At 48.4% G+C, this 15,559-nt stretch overlaps 2 protein-coding genes across 2 annotated transcripts in view; both read left to right on the top strand.

Moving 5' to 3' along the window:
- POP5 (POP5 homolog, ribonuclease P/MRP subunit) overlaps window positions 1-15,559 on the top strand; it is a 250,079-nt gene that overhangs the window by 68,383 nt on the left and 166,137 nt on the right. The window lies entirely within an intron of this gene.
- Window positions 10,619-15,559, top strand: part of SRSF9 (serine and arginine rich splicing factor 9) — a 298,394-nt gene continuing 293,453 nt past the window's right edge. Inside the window, exon 1 of the mRNA XM_050748170.1 lies at window positions 10,619-10,622. The gene's annotated coding sequence lies outside the window, so the exon portion shown is untranslated. The remainder of the gene's footprint in view (window positions 10,623-15,559) is intronic.

Raw genomic sequence — 15,559 nt, 5'->3', positions numbered from 1 at the left:
AGAATGACACAATTCCTTTCAGTCTCTTACAATGCAAGGAGAAAAAGAATGTGTATAGAGAGAAAAAGCTCATAGTGCCTAAGACAGATCGATCATCTGTTCTCCCCAGCACCAGTACCACTAATGAAGTTCTCCCTTTTCTTCCGGAGTGATACCACCAGCCATCCAGCTGGACAGGTCAGAGCCCTTCTCCATCCATCCCCATGACCAGGAAATGCGTCACTGACTCTTGTCCGTTTAACCTGCCTGCCATTCCAGGGATCCATCCATTTCTGTCCATCTCCTCTGTCTCCATCCAGAGATCCAAGGTATCATCATCTCCCTCTTGGATCATTACAGGAGCCTCCTAACTCACCACTCTGACCAACCTCTTTCCACACCTCCTCACTGCTCTGCACACCACAGCCAGAGGGGATCTTTTCAAAACTTTTTTTTTTTTTTTTTTTGAGATGGAGTTTCACTTGTCGCCCAGGCTGGAGTGCAATGGTGCAGTCTCAGCTCACTGCAACCTCCGCCTCCCGAGTTCAAGTGATTCTCCTGCCTCAACCTCCCGAGTAGCTGGGACTACAGGCATGTGCCACCACACCCGGCTAATTTTTTGTATTTTAGTAGAGGCCATGTTTTCACCACATTGGCCAGGCTGGTCTCAAACTCCTGACCTCAGATGACCCACCCGCCTTGGCCTCCTAAAGTGCTGGGATTACAGGCCACTGCACCTGGCCTCAAAACATTTTCAGACCAGGTATGGTGGCTCGTGCCTGTAATCCCAGTGCTTTGGGAGGCTGAGACGGGAGGATTACTTGAGGCCAGGAGTTTGAGGTTGTGGAGAGCTATGATTGTGCCACTACATTCTAGCTTGGGTGACAGAGCAAGACTCTGTAAAAACAAACAAAAACATTTGTACACCATCTCTCTGAGTCAAGTGGGCCGGAGGCTTTCTGTCACTTCCAGGACAAGGCAGAAATCTATGTGACCCATGGGACTGTGCCCGATACGGCTGTCCACCTCCCCAGCTCATCTCAAGCCGTGTTCCATGTTCCCACTCTGTCCTCTAGCCATTCTTCCGTTCCTTAAAGACCATGCTCTCTCCCACCACAGGGCATCTGCACAAGCCATTTCCCAGGCCTGGGCTGTCCATCTCTAGGCTCTTTGTCTCATTCATGCCAACTCATCCCTCAGATCTCAGCTCAGCTGTCACCTGGCCAGGGAAGCCTTTTGTGACCCAGCATTCCGGCTCAGGTTCCTCTATTTCAGTCTCTCCTAGAACTCTGCTCCTCTCCTGCGTTGCACGCATCCCACTGAGACTGCGATGGGATTAGTGTCTGCCACTAGCACCACCACCACTAGCTTGCCTGCAAGGACTGTGAAAAAAGGAATTGTTTCTGCTTATCCACTATTTCTGCCAATGGCTTGCACAGTATCTTAGATACAGTAGCTGCTGCAATATGAATGAATGAATCAGAATCAAATTATCAGCATTAGTTCAGTTTTACTAATCTCTACCATCATACAAAACATAACCTTTTCAGTTCTCATAGACTCTTGATGGAAATGGACCATGTATTCGATTCTCACAAGGCCTCGTATTCAGAAAAGCAAAAACAACTGACCACCTTCTCTCACTACCACACAACGTGACTGGAAAGAATTATGAAAACAAGGAACCGCCAGGTGCAGTGGCCCACGCCTATCATCTCAGTATCTGGGAGGCCAAGTGGGGAGGATCTCTTGAGGCTAGGAGTTTGAGACCAGCTTGGGCAACATAGAAAGACCCTGTCTCTACAACATAAATAAGCGGGTCACGATGGCACCACCTGTAGCTACAGAGAGGCTGAGGCAGGAGGACCTTGAGCCCAGGAACTGGAGGCTACAGTGAGCAACGGTCACGTCACTACACTCCAGCCTCGACGATAGAGTGAGACCCCATTGCTTAAAGAAGAAGAAAAAACAAACAAACAAACCTGGAATCCAAAATCAACAAGGGTTCAGGCATAGTGGCTCATCCCTATAACCCCAGCACTTCGGGATTACAGGAGGATCACTTGAGCTCAGGAGTTTGAGATCAGCCTGGGCAACATAGTAAAGACCTTCATCTCTACTAAAATTTTTTAAAAGGCCAGGCACAGTGACTCACGCCTGTAATCCCAGCACTTTGGGAGGCTGAGGCGGGTGGATTGTCTGAGGTCAGGAGTTTGAGACCAGCCTGGCCAACATAGTGAAACCCCATATCTACTAAAAATACAAAAAATTAGCTGGGCATGGTAGCAGATGCCTGTGGTCCCAGCTACTCGGGAGGCTGAGGCAGGAGAATGGCGTGAACCTGGGAGGTGGAGCTTGCAGTGAGCCGAGATCGTGCCACTGCACTCTAGGCAGCAGAGTGAGACTCGATCTCAAAAACAAAACAACAACAACAACAAAAAAAAAACCTCCATCTTAAAAAAAAAATTAAATTAAAACAAAATTAGCTGGCTGTGGTGGTGTGCACCTGTAGTCCCAGCTATGTGGGAGGCTGAGGCAGAGGATCCCTTGAGTCCAGCACTTTGAGGCTTCAGCGAGCTATGATCATGCCACTGCACTCCAGCCTGGGTGACAGAGCAAGGCCTCATCTCAAAAAAAAAAAAAAAAAAAGGGCTTTGTCTTTTTCTCTGGTATATCTCCAGCACCTACAATAGGTGCTCAATACACATTTTTGAACAAACAAATAGGAACAGAAAAATAAAATTGATGACCTGCTCAAACATAGGAGTGACAAAGAAGGAAAATAGGAGAGAAAAGAAAATTAGAGGTTCTACCAAGAAAGTACAACATTAGACTTCTAGGAATTTAGAAAGCAAACCAAAAAAAGAGTGAATCAAGCTGGGTACAGTGGCTCACACCCACAATCCCTGCACTTTAGGAGGCCAAGATGGGAGGATCACTTGAGCCCAGGAGTTTGAGACCAGCCTGGCAACATAGCAAGACCCCGTTTCTACTAAAAATAAAAAAATTAGCCAGGTCTGGTGGCAAATGCCTGTAATCCCAGCTACTCAGGAGGCTGAGGTGGGAGGACTGCTTGAGCCCAGGAGCCTGAGGCTGCAGTGAGCCATAATTGTACCACAACAGAGCGAGACCCCATCTCAAAAAAAAAAAAAAAAAAAAAGTGAATCAAATTATCAAAGAAATAATGTGATATTTCCAAGAACTAAAGAACATGGAGGAAAAAACATGACTCTAGATGGAGAGACCCACCAGGTGCCCAGCTAAATGAATGAAACATGACCCATATCAAGGCACATAACCTTGAAGCCTCAGAACACCAGAGACAAGGAGAGGATGCTACCACCTTCAGAGAGAAAATTCAGATCACCTGCAAAGACTCAAGAATCAGAATAGCTTTAGACTTCTAAAGAGCAACACTGGACACTAAAAGACAATTGATGCCTTCAAAACTCTGAAGAAATAGAATTTCCAAACTAGAATTCTTCACTGTGACAGACTACTAAGGACCTGATAAAAATTAGACTAAAAATATTTAAGATATGCAGTATCTTTTTAAAATTGCCTTCCATGCACCTTTTCTCAGAAAGCCACTAAACGAAATACTCCACCAAAACTAGGTAATAAGACAAAAAAGATCCAGGATTGATTCAAGGACTATAACACGGGAAAGATGGAAAGGTCCAGAATGACACTGGGTCTAAGCCAGTGTAGTGAGTCCAGATTGGTATGAAGATTAAGTATGGGCCAGGTGCAGTGGCTCACACCTGTAATCCCCACACTTTGGGAGGCCAAGGCAGGTGGATCACTTGAGGTCAAGAGTTCGAGACCAGCCTGGCCAACATGGCAAAACCCCGTCTCTACTAAAAATACAAAAATTAGCTGGGCATGGTGGTGGGCGCCTGTAATCCCAGCTACTCAGGAGGCTGACGCAGGAGAATCGCTTAAACCTGGGAGGTGGAGGTTGCAGTGAACTGAGATCGCCCCACTGAACTCCAGCCTGGGCAACAGTGAGACTCCCTCTCAAAACAAAACAAAACAAAAAAAGATGTAAGTATAGTAGCCATGAAAATGCACCTCTCAGATCTCCAAGCACAGGGAACCATACTTGGCCAAGGACCTCAGCTGCTGTCCTCTAAAACCCATGCTCAAGTTTGAACCAAGGACATCCCTCCCACAAGTTGCTCTGGGTTAGTGACCAAGTACAACAAGGATCCTAAGGGAGAGCCGTGCCTGGGACTCCTCTGATGGCTGAATTTGGCTGGAGACTCTCCATGCCTTTGCTGGACCCTCCTCACACTGTCAGTCCAGGATGTTCCACCCAACCCTCTCTCCTTCACTTGGGGTCTGATGCTCCCCAGGCCTCCTCTAGCTCCTCCCTGTGGTTTCTCCCAGAAGCATGTCTCCTACATTCTTATGTGTTCATTTCATCTTGGTGTCTGTCTCTCCAAAGACCCAGACTACTGCAAGTGGAACCAGGAGTGGTCTGAGGAAATGGGAGGTAAGATAGGGATTGGAATGGTCTCACCGACTGCCCAATGTGGGAAGAGGACACAGTCCTGGTCAGTAGGTGGCATAAATAGATCCCAGTCCAACGTGGTGGCTCCATTGCTAAAGACCTGATCAGTGGTGACCTGGGGAATGTCCTGGAGGAGGGAATGCTGCGGCAGCTGTGATGATGCAGAATTTGAAGACCATCCAGGGTGGAGGTGGGACAATGCCAGGGAAACTGCCGAGGTGGCTTCTCACTGCTAAATTGTCCTGATGCTCTGTCTGCAGCAAGTGAGAAACTAAGAACTGTGAACAAGCAGTTCACGGCTAAGTGTGAGCGCCAGAGAGCCTTGGTATTGCAGAGTGTAAAAAAAGGATTTTTTTTTTTTTTTTTTTGAGACAGAGTCTTGCTCTGTCGCCCAGGCTGGAGTGCAGTGGCACCGCACCATTCCACTGCAACCTCTACCTCCCAGGTTCAAGCGATTCTCCAGCCTCAGACTCCCAAGTAGCTGGGATTACAGGCGCCCACCACCACGCCTGGCTAATTTTTGTAGTTTTAGTAGAGTCAGGGTTTCACCATGTTGGCCAGGCTGGTCTCAAACTCCTGACCTCAAGTGATCCACCTGCCTTGGCCTCCCAAAGTGCTGGGATAACAGGCATGAGCCACCACGCCCCACCTGAGTGTCCTGTCTTGTTGGCTAGCAGAAGATTCTTATAGTCTACATTTTGATAATTCCTGTTGGTTTTAGACATTGGAGGCGTCTTCACCTGGTCTATGATCTCCCTGTTAACTTCACTCCAAGGAAAACCGATCAGTTGTGTCCTTTATTTCTGTCCTTCAGTGGTAACGGGCAGCTCACCATCCACCTAGAACAATGTGGTGGAGAGCGAAGAGCAATGCCTAAGGGTTATGTGCAGGGACAATTGTTTTTGTTTTTCCAAGTGAACTTTTTTTTGAGACGGAGTTTCACTCTTGTTGCCCAGGCTGGAGTGCAATGGCGCGATCTCGACTCACTGCAACCTCCGCCTCCCAAGTTCAAGCGATTCTCCTGCCTCAGCTTCCCGAGTAGCTGGGATCACAGGCATGCACCACCACGCCCGGCTAATTTTGTATTTTTAGTAGAGACAGGGTTTCTCCATGTTGATCAGGCTGGTCTCAAATTCCCGACCTCAGGTGATCCACCCGCCTTGGCCTCCCAAAGTGCTGGGATTACAGGCATGAGTCACTGTGCCTGGCTAATTTTTGTATTTTTAGTAGAGACAGCGTTTCACCATGTTGGCCAGACTGGTCTTGAACTCCTGACCTCAGATAATCTACCCACCTGGGCCTCCCAAAGTGCTGGGATTACAGGCGTGAGCCACTGCGCCCGGCCTGAGTGGATAATCTGTTGAAAGAACTAATGAAATTCTTCAACATAACCAGATAAACACAGAAATAAAAACAAAATATGTCAGAAATAAACAATTTTTCTTAATAGTGGGTGACTTCTGGTTTGCCCTAGGATGGTGAGCTAGCATACAGGTTGTTGGCTTCCTTCCTTAGCCAAACCCTGAGTGCTAAAGAGATTAAAGGAAAGCATATCGATTCAAGGAACTAAAGATCAGAAGAAAATTCTAGGGAGAGAAGGCGGTTGTGAGTAAATGTAGAGGGGAGCGCAGCAGCCCAGAGTGGGGCAGAGCTGGGGGCTATGGCGGATGAATCAGGACCCCTTGCCTACTTCACTTATTAACTAGAAGGATTCACATGACCTGATGAGGTTATACCACAGCTAAGGCTGACTAAGCAAAGGATACAACACGGGACCAGAGAGAAAGATACACATAGACGAAGTCCAGGGAGGCCAAGAGCAGGTTGCACGGTGTATTTTCTTTCCAGGTGTGAACCACAGAGATGTGAGGTGTCTCTGCCCAGGGAAGCTCACCCAGCTCTCGAAATCCACTGTTCTAAGAAGATGGTCACATAGGCACTTTCCTGCCACATGACCAGCCAGAGTAACCAAAACACAGCACTCCAAAACAGATGCCAGACGCACATCCTAAGTCTTGATGTTAAACATTCTGACATCTGACAGGCTGCTCATCCTGCCTCAGTGCCCCAGGACTACAGATTAACATTCGTCAGTAACTACATGCACATTCCAAGAGTTTCAGCTTGTCCCAGGTCAGTGCCATAGCTCCAGGCACTCCCAGAGACCAGCAAAGACTGAGTAAGCCAGGCCTGCTCGCAACAGAAACGCAGACTGTGGAAACCCGGGGCGTTTCCTCTTGCCTCTTTTAGAACTCTCAATAAAGCCATCTGGACCAGATACTGTGGTGTTTTTGTTGTTGTTGTTGTTGTTTTCATTTAAAAAAAAAAAAATACTGAGCTAGAACCAGTAATGTTCACCTATTTTAAGTGTACAGCCTTCGTGAATCTTTCCATATGACTATGCCTGAACCACCACCACCCGGATCAGAGTATCAAACCTTTCCAGCACCCAGCAAGCTTCTCTTGTGCCTCTTGTCAGTGGCCCCCAAGGTAATCACTGTTCTAATTTCAATCACCACAGATTAGTTTTGCTTGCATTTGAAATTCATGTAATACACTGAATACATTATGAAGTCTTGAGTATAAACTTTTTTGAGACAGAGTCTCACTCTGTCCCCCAGGCTGGAGTGCAGTGGTGCAATCTCGGCCCACTGCAACCTCCACCTCCTGGGTTCAACTGAGTCTCCTCCTGAGTAGCTGGGATTACATGCACACGCCACCACGCCCAGCTAATTTTTGTATTTTTAGTAGAGATGGGGTTTCACCAGTTTGGCCAGGCTGGTCTCAAACTCCTAGCCTCAAGTGATTCACCTGCCTCGGCCTCCCAAAGTGCTGCATTACAAGCATGAGCCTGTATTCCCCACCCTGAGTATTACCTTTTTTTCCCTTTTTTTTTTTTTTTTTTTTTTGAAACAGTCTCGCTGTGTCACCCAGGCTGGAGTGCAGTGGCGCAATCTCAGCTCACTGCAACCTCCGCCTCCCGGGTTCAAGCGATTCTTCTGACTCAGCCTCCTGAGTAGCTGGGATTACAGGCACGTGCCACCACGCCCAGCTAATTTTTGTATTTTTAGTAGAGACAGGGTTTCACTGTGTTCGCCAGGAATGGTCTCGATCTCCTGACCTCATGATCTACCTGCCTCGGCCTCCCAAAGTGCCGGGATTACAGGCGTGAGCCACTGCATCTGGCCTACCTATTTTTAAATTTAACTTTTTTTGCTTGTTTTGAGATGGGGGTCTCCTTATGTTTCCCAGGTTGGTCTCCAACTGCTAGAGCATCCTCAAGCGATCCTCCTACCTCAGCCTCCAAGTAGCTAGGGTTATAGGTGCATGCCACTGTGCCCAGCTTTGAGCCTAACCTTTTTTGCTTAATGTTACATTTGTAAGATTCAGCCATGTTAGCAATTTATGGTCAGTAGTTCATTCTTTTTTAGAGTTGTATGTATACTCATTGTTGGAGTACAGCGTTTCTCCTCAATAATTGTACCGATTTACCCTTCTGCCTGCTCTGAGAGGCAATTCCAGCTTAGTTACATTTCCACTGACACTGTTAGGAGATGCCTTTTGGGAGGGCAAACTTTTAACTCCTTTTCAATTTGTTCTAGTTTTACTGGTCTCTTCTGGGTTTTTTTGTTTGTTTTTTTTTTGTTTTTTGTTTTTTTGCTTTGTTTTGTTTTGTTTTTCTGCCTTCTCTAGAATCAATTCTGTATATTTGTTTTCCTGGAAGATAAATCATTTACGTAGATTTTAAATTTCATCAGCACAAGTATGATAGTTTTGTTGTTGTTGTTTTTGAGATGGAGTCTTGCTCTGTCACACAGGCTGGAGTGGAGTGGTATGATCTCGGCTCACTGCCACCTCTGCCTCCCGGGTTCAAGAGATTCTCCTGCCTCAGCCTCCTGAGTAGCTGAGCCTACAGGTGCACACCACCACGCCCGGCTAATTTTTGTGTTTTTAGTAGAGATGGTGTTTCACCATGTTGGCCAGGATGCTCTCAATCTCTTGACCTTGTGATCCTCCCACCTCAGCCTCTCAAAGTGCTGGAACTACAGACATGAGCCCCACGCCTGGCCGGGTGTGATAGGATTTGATATGCCATGTTTTCATTTTGTGTATTAAATATAAAATACACAAAAATCAAATTGTATTAAAATCTTGTACCAAAAACATGAGTCCCTTGACTCCCTTGTCAGGGTGACTCACTTGTTATAAATAACAAGTATTTATATGTTTATTTTTATTTTTTTAAGATGGGGTCTTGCTATGTTGCGCAGGCTGGTGAACTCCTGGCCTCAAGTGATACACTGACCTCAACCTCCCAAAGTGCTAGGATTACAGGTGTGAGCCACCATGCCTAGCCCATTTATGCTTTTTTAAAATACATGAATTTGAGGCAGGGCGCAGTGGCTCACACCTGTAATCCCAGCACTTTGGGAGGTCAAGGCTGGCAGATCGCCTGAGGTCAGGAGTTCGAGACAAGCCTGACCAACATGGAGAAACCCTGTCTCTACTAAAAGTACAAAATTAGCCGGGTGTGGTGGTGCATGCCTGTAATCCCACCTATTCGGAATGCTGAGGCAGGAGGATTGATTGAACCCGGGAGGCGGAGGTTGCAGTGAGCCGAGATCACGACATTGCACTCCAGCCTGGGCAACAGGAGCGAAACTCCATCTCAAAAAAAATATATAAATATGGCTTATGTCTGTAATCCCAGCACTTTGGGAAGCCAAGGCAGGCAGATCGCTTGAGGTCAGGAGTTCAAGACCAGCCTGGCTAACATAGTGAAACTCTCTCTACTAAAAATATAAAACTTAGCCAGGCATGGTGGTGGGCGCCTGTAATCCCAGCTACTCAGGAGGCTGAGGCCGAGTCACTTAAACCTGGGAGGCAGCGAGCCGAGATCACGCCACTGCACTCCAGTCTGGGGGACAGAGTGAGACTCTGTCTCAAAAACAAAAACAAAACCAAAAAAAACAACACAGAGCTGTCAGGGAACCCCCCGGCCAGCACTGGCTATGAGACCTGCCTTCCTGTTTTTGCTGTGCTGCCTCCTTGGTGGGGAGGGCCCTGCTGGAGGTGTGGCCTCAGCACAAACGCAAGGTGGATTTCTCTTTTTTTCTTTTTTTTTGAGATGGAGTTTTGCTCTTGCTGCCCAGGCTGGAGTGCAATGGCGTGATCTTGGCTCACCACAACCTCCGCCTCCGGGTTCAAGCAATTCTCCTGCCTCAGCCTCCTGAGTAGCTGGGATTACAGGCACGTACCACCACGCCTGGCTCATTTTTGTTTTTTTTTTTTTTTTTTAGTAGAGATGGGGTTTCTTCTCCACGTTGGTCGGGCTGGTCTCGAACTCCTGACCTCAGGTGATCCGCCTGCCTCGGCCTCCCAAAGTGCTAGGATTATAAGCATGAGCCACCACACCCGGCCTGCAAGGTGGATTTCAAAGCTCAGCAGCGTGGACACCTGGTCAGTCATGCTCCTTGCCATTGGAGGTCTGCGAGGCACATCGTCACACCTATTTCTCCACACCTATTGCGGAAACAGCAATTCTGGGATTTCTGCGGGCCTTGCTTCCTCGGGGAACTGGGAGGGAGGAGGCAGTGAGGTGAAACGCAGCCTCCTTCGCCGGTGTTGACCCTGGGATTAGGCCGGGTGCAGTGGCTCACACCTGTAATCCCAGCATTTGGGGAGGCCAAGGCAGGAGGTTGGTTGGAGGTCGGGAGTTCAAGACCAGCCTGGGCAACATATCGAGACTCCCATCTCTATTAAAAAAAAAAAAAAATGAGGCACCTGTGTTCCCAGTTACTCTGGAGGATGAGGACGGAGGATGTCTTGAGCCTGGGAGGTCAAGGCTGCAGTGAGCCATGATCATGTCACTGCACTCCAGCCTGGGCGACAGAGTGAGACCCTGTCTCAAAACAGAAACCAAAACCCTTGTGATCGCAGACTGTACTCATCTTCCCCCTCCTCCAGTATCCATTCTAAATTCCTCTCCCCCAGCAATTCCTGGCAGGTGTCACCAGGCTGCCTGGTGGAGTGACCCACACCTTCGTTTCTGAAGGGTCTGAGCACTTACAGATGGGCACCCCCTTCTCAGTCTGGGGTTACTGCAGATGCCTGTGCACAGTGGGGGAGGGGAGTTCCCGAAGGCATCCCAGTGATCACGCAGGGCTGGAGATGCTGCTCCCGTCCCCACTGTGGGAAAAGCAGCCCCACCTTCTGCTCATCAGTGACCTCTGCCAACGTGCTGATTCCTTTTTCCTCCTGCTGGCCTGGCAGCAGCTGGAATTGTAGTTCAGTAGGATTCTTGCTGATCCCCTTTGGTGACCAGGACATCCAACCGTGTGGAGCCCAGAGCTGTGGCACAGGAAGCACAAGATGGCAAGCGGGGCCACTCCTGTTTTCACCCCTTGTTTCAATCAAAAGTCATGTGTCTTGGCCGGGCGCGGTGGCTCATGCTTGTAATCTCAGCACTTTGGGAGGCCGAGGCAGGTGGATTGCTTGAGGCCAGGAGTTGGACACCAACTTGGGCAACATGGCAAAATCCCATCTTTACAAAACATTAGCTGGATGGTGGCATGTGCCTGTAGTCCCAACTATTCAGAAGGCTGAAGCAGGAGGATTGCTTGAGCCCAGGAGGCTGAGGCAGCTGTGAGCCATGATCACACCACTGTACCCCAGCCTGGATGACAGAATAAGACACTGTCTCAAAAAAAATAAAAGTAGAGGACCTTTCCAGGCTGTAGTCAGAGAGAGAAAGGTGCCCATGGGAGAATGGTCAGAGTTGCAACACTGATGGCTTTGAAACTGGAGGAGGGAGCCATGAGCCAAGGAATGTGAGCAGCCTCTAGAACTTAGAAGAAGTGAGGAAATGGCTTCTCCCCAAGAGCTCTGGAAAGGAATGCAGGCCTCCCGACCCTAAGCTTTGAGCCAGTGAGACCAGTGTTCCACTTCTGAACTGCAGAACCGTGAGATCATACATTTGTACTTTTTATTTATTTTCTGAGATGGAGTCTCACTTTGTTGCCCAGGCTGGAGTACAGTGGTGCCATCTCAGTTCACTACAGCCTCCATCTCCCAAGTTCAAGCGATTCTTCTGCCTCAAGCCTCCCAAGTAGCTGGGATTACAAACATGAACCACCATGCCTGGCTAAGTTTTGTATTTTTAGTAGAGACGGGGTTTCACCACGTGGGTCAGGCTGGTCTCCAACTCCCAACTTCAAGTGATCTGCCCACTTCAGCCTCCCAAAGTGCTGGGATTATAGGCATGAGCCACTGCACCCGGCCCATTTGTACTTTTTAGAGCCACTACATTTGTGGTGGTTTGTTGTAGCAGAAGTAGAAAAACAATCGATCACATTCCTTAACCATCTCTACAACCCTCAAGCTCCCTGGGAGCCTCCCTCCAGCCTCGTTGGTCTTTCCAGTAATTGTGGTCTCCTGGCTTCTTGCAATGAAGTGCTGTCACTTGGAATACATGACTGGTAATGAATCCAGCTCTGTGACTGCCTCCCCTGTTGTCAGCTCTGGCCTGCAGAGGGGAGTCACCACCGACCTGCTTAGCAAGGCTTGCCTCTCTCACCGGTCTTGCTGATGGCGCCAGTGGAGGGGGACTCCTCTGATGGGCCTTCTACCTCACACAGCACGTTCATTCCAGCGTGCCCCCTTCACTTACTGTCTTTAGTCTTCAACTCGATCATTTCAACTCCACTGATAAGTGGGTATTACTTTTTCCAGACTTTTTCTTGAGATGGAGTCTCCTTCTGTCGCCCAGGCTGGAGTGCAGGGGGCGCGATCTCGTCTCACTGCAACCTCCACCTCCCAGGTTCAAGCAATTCTCCTGCCTTAGCCTCCTGAGTAGCTGGGATTACAGGCACCTGCCACCACACCTGGCTCATTTTTTTTTTTTTTTTTTTGTATTTTTAGAAGAGATGGGATTTCATCATGTTGGCCAGGCTGGTCTCAAACTCCTAGCCTCAAGTGATCCGCCCACCTTGGCCTCCCTAAGTGCTGGGATTACAGGCCTGAGCCACCACACCGGGCCTTTTCCAAGCTTCTAACAGCTAACTGAGCAGTAAGTTTGCTCCATCTCCTGGGTTTGCGGTTTGGCTGTTAAATTCCATGTCCCAGGAAAGTGCCCAAAGTCAATGAGGTATTGCATATCCAAGTTGCAGCCTTTTTTTTTTTTTTTTTTTTTTTTTTTTTGAGATGGAGTCTTGCTCTGTTGCCCAGGATGGAGTGCAATGGCGCAATCTCGGCTCACTGCAACCTCTGCCTCCCAGATTCAAGTTCCTCTGCCTCAGCCTCCCAAGCAGCTAGGACCACAGGCACACGCCACCACGTCTGGCTAATTTTTGTATTTTTTAGTAGAGATGGGTTTTTGCCATGTTGGCCAGGCTGTTCTCGAACTTCTGACCTCAGGTGATCCACCCGCCTCAGCCTCCCAAAGTGGGAGCTGGGATTATAAGCGTGAGCCACCACACTTGGCTGCACCCATTTTTAAAAAGGGAGGGCTGGGCGCGGTGGTTCACGCCTGTAACCCCAGCACTTTGGGAGGCTGAGGCGGGCGAATCACAAGGTCAGGAGATGGAGACCATCCTGGCTAACATGGTGAGACCCCGTCTCTATTAAAAATACAAAAAATTAGCCGGGCGAGGTGGCGGGCGCCTATAGTCCCAGCTACTGGGGAGGCTGAGGCAGGAGAATGGCGTGAACCCAGGAGGCGGAGCTTGCAGTGAGCTGAGATTGCCCCACTGCACTCCAGCCTGGGCGACAGAGCGAGATTCTGTCTCAAAAAATAAATAAATAAATAGTAAATAACTAAATAGAGGGAAAACCGCACACTGTATGAGTCCTTTTGCAACCAGATATCTGACAAATGATTAGTAGCAAGAATAAACACATGGGATAATTACAAATCAATTACAACCCAGAAGAAACAGACAACGGCGATTCACAGCGGAAACCAGAACGACCAAGCGCCGTGTGAAAAGATGTGCAGTTTCTCAGGCAACCAGGGAGATGCAAGTTAAAATCACAACCATATTGAAGAACATTTGTAAAATCTGTGGGTGCCAAGGAACAGGAAGAATGCGCGTCATCGACCCTCGCGTACGCACAGAGGGGGATCCGACCACTGATCCCACGGCTGGAGGGCCATTTGGCAATATCTAGTGGAGCTGAAGAAATAAACAGCCTTAAGGCCGAGCAAGCCCACTTCGATTTAAATGCTCACAAGTTCTCACACTAGAACAAGGACACACGTGCCAGAATGTCCGCTGCATCATGGTTTATAAGAGTAAAAAGCAGGAAACTACCCCAGTATAGTTTATCCCACAGGACACCACGCAGCAGCAATCCAAATAAATGAGCTAGAACTTCACTAATGAACATGGAAAAACCAAATTGCTCATATTCAATCTTTATAAAAAGTAACTTAGTGCCGTAAAGCACATCTCAACAGATTTCAAAAAATTTAAATAATGCAGAAAATGTGCTGAGACCACAATGCAATTAAGGTATAAACCAACAACAGTAGGTATGGAGCTCCCTGTTGATGGGGTGACGAGAATGTTCTGGAACTAGATGGTGGTGATGGTTGCATAACATTATGAATGTCCTAAATGCCACTGAGTGTACACTTTAAAATGGCTAAAACTGTAAACTGCATCACAGTTTTTAAAAATCATTAACAAAAAATACTTCAGAAAACCCCGTATTAATAAAATAATACTCTCTGGCCAGGCACTGTGACTCACACCTGTAATCCCAGCACTCTGGGAGGCCGAGGTGGGCAGATCACTTGACCCCAAGAGTTTGAGACCAGCCTGGGCTGGTCACATCTTTAGTAGAGATGGGGAAACCCCATCTCTACGAAAAATACAAAAAATGGCTAGGTGTGGTGGTGCCTGTAGTCCCATCTACTTGGGAGGCTGAGGTAGGAGGATCACCTGAGCCTGGGAGGTCAAAGCTGTGGTGAGCTGTGATTATACCACTACACTCCAGCCCAAGCGATGAGACCCTATCTCAAAAAATACTACTACTCTTCTAAATAATTGATAAGTCAAAATAGAAAGCACAATGGGCTTCAGAAAACTGACTAATAAGGAAAATATGACATTAAAATGTATCAGATGAAGCAAAAGCCACACTTAGAAATGTATGATTTCAGGCCAGGCGCGGTGGCCCATGCCTGGAATCCCAGCACTTTGGGAGGGTGAGGTGGGCGGATCACCTGAGGTCAGGAGTTCAAGACCAGCCTGGCTAACAGGGTGAAAGCCTGCCTCTACTAAAAATACAAAAATTAGCCAGGCATGGTGGCACATACCTGTCATCTCAGCTACTTGGGAGGCTGAGGCAGGAGAATCGCTTGATGGCTTGAAACCGGGATGTGGAGGTTGCGGTGAGCCGAGGTTGTGCCACTGCACTCCAGCCTGGCAACAGAGCGAGACTCCATCTCCAAAAAAAAAAAAAAAAAAAAAAAAAAAAAAGAACCAAAGGAAGGAGAACGTGTCCCAGAGGGCTAGCGGGAAGGAACAGGTGGCCTCTCAGCTACATGCAACGCAGGCCCCTGCGCCTCGAGAAGAGCTGATCTATCTCGCAGACACGGAGACGGCCGGCACAATCCGAGTGGAGTGTGGAGATGTGAAAGTTGACTAGGGTTCAGTGTCCCAACTGGGAAACGGTCCTGTCGTTATGTAAGTGAACGTCCTTGACCTTAGGAAATCCACACGGAGAAATTCATATCCAAAGGGGCATGGGCTCTAGGACAGTTCAGGCTCCGGTGCTCCTGGGGGCAGAGTCCAAATTCAGTTCCAGGCTAGGAGGAGCTTCCACGAACGGGCAGCACCGTGTCAAAGCCAAGGGTTTGTGCCGACTCTCCCTCACTGAAGGGAAGACCCCAGACCCACGACGGCACCTCGAAGCCCGCGAGTGCACAGACTGGCTCTTGGTTCAGAGCCTGGATTGCTTCATCTGACAGGGAGGACCCCAGGCCTCCGAGGCTGCGCTGCCTGGAAAGGCTCCTCGTGCGCAGGCCGGTTTCTTGGCCTGTGCTGACTCCAGCCCTCC

The sequence above is a fragment of the Macaca thibetana genome, chromosome 11 (assembly GCF_024542745.1).
Source record: "Macaca thibetana thibetana isolate TM-01 chromosome 11, ASM2454274v1, whole genome shotgun sequence".
Taxonomy (NCBI): domain Eukaryota; kingdom Metazoa; phylum Chordata; class Mammalia; order Primates; family Cercopithecidae; genus Macaca; species Macaca thibetana.
This window is presented reverse-complemented; position numbering and strand designations above follow the sequence as displayed.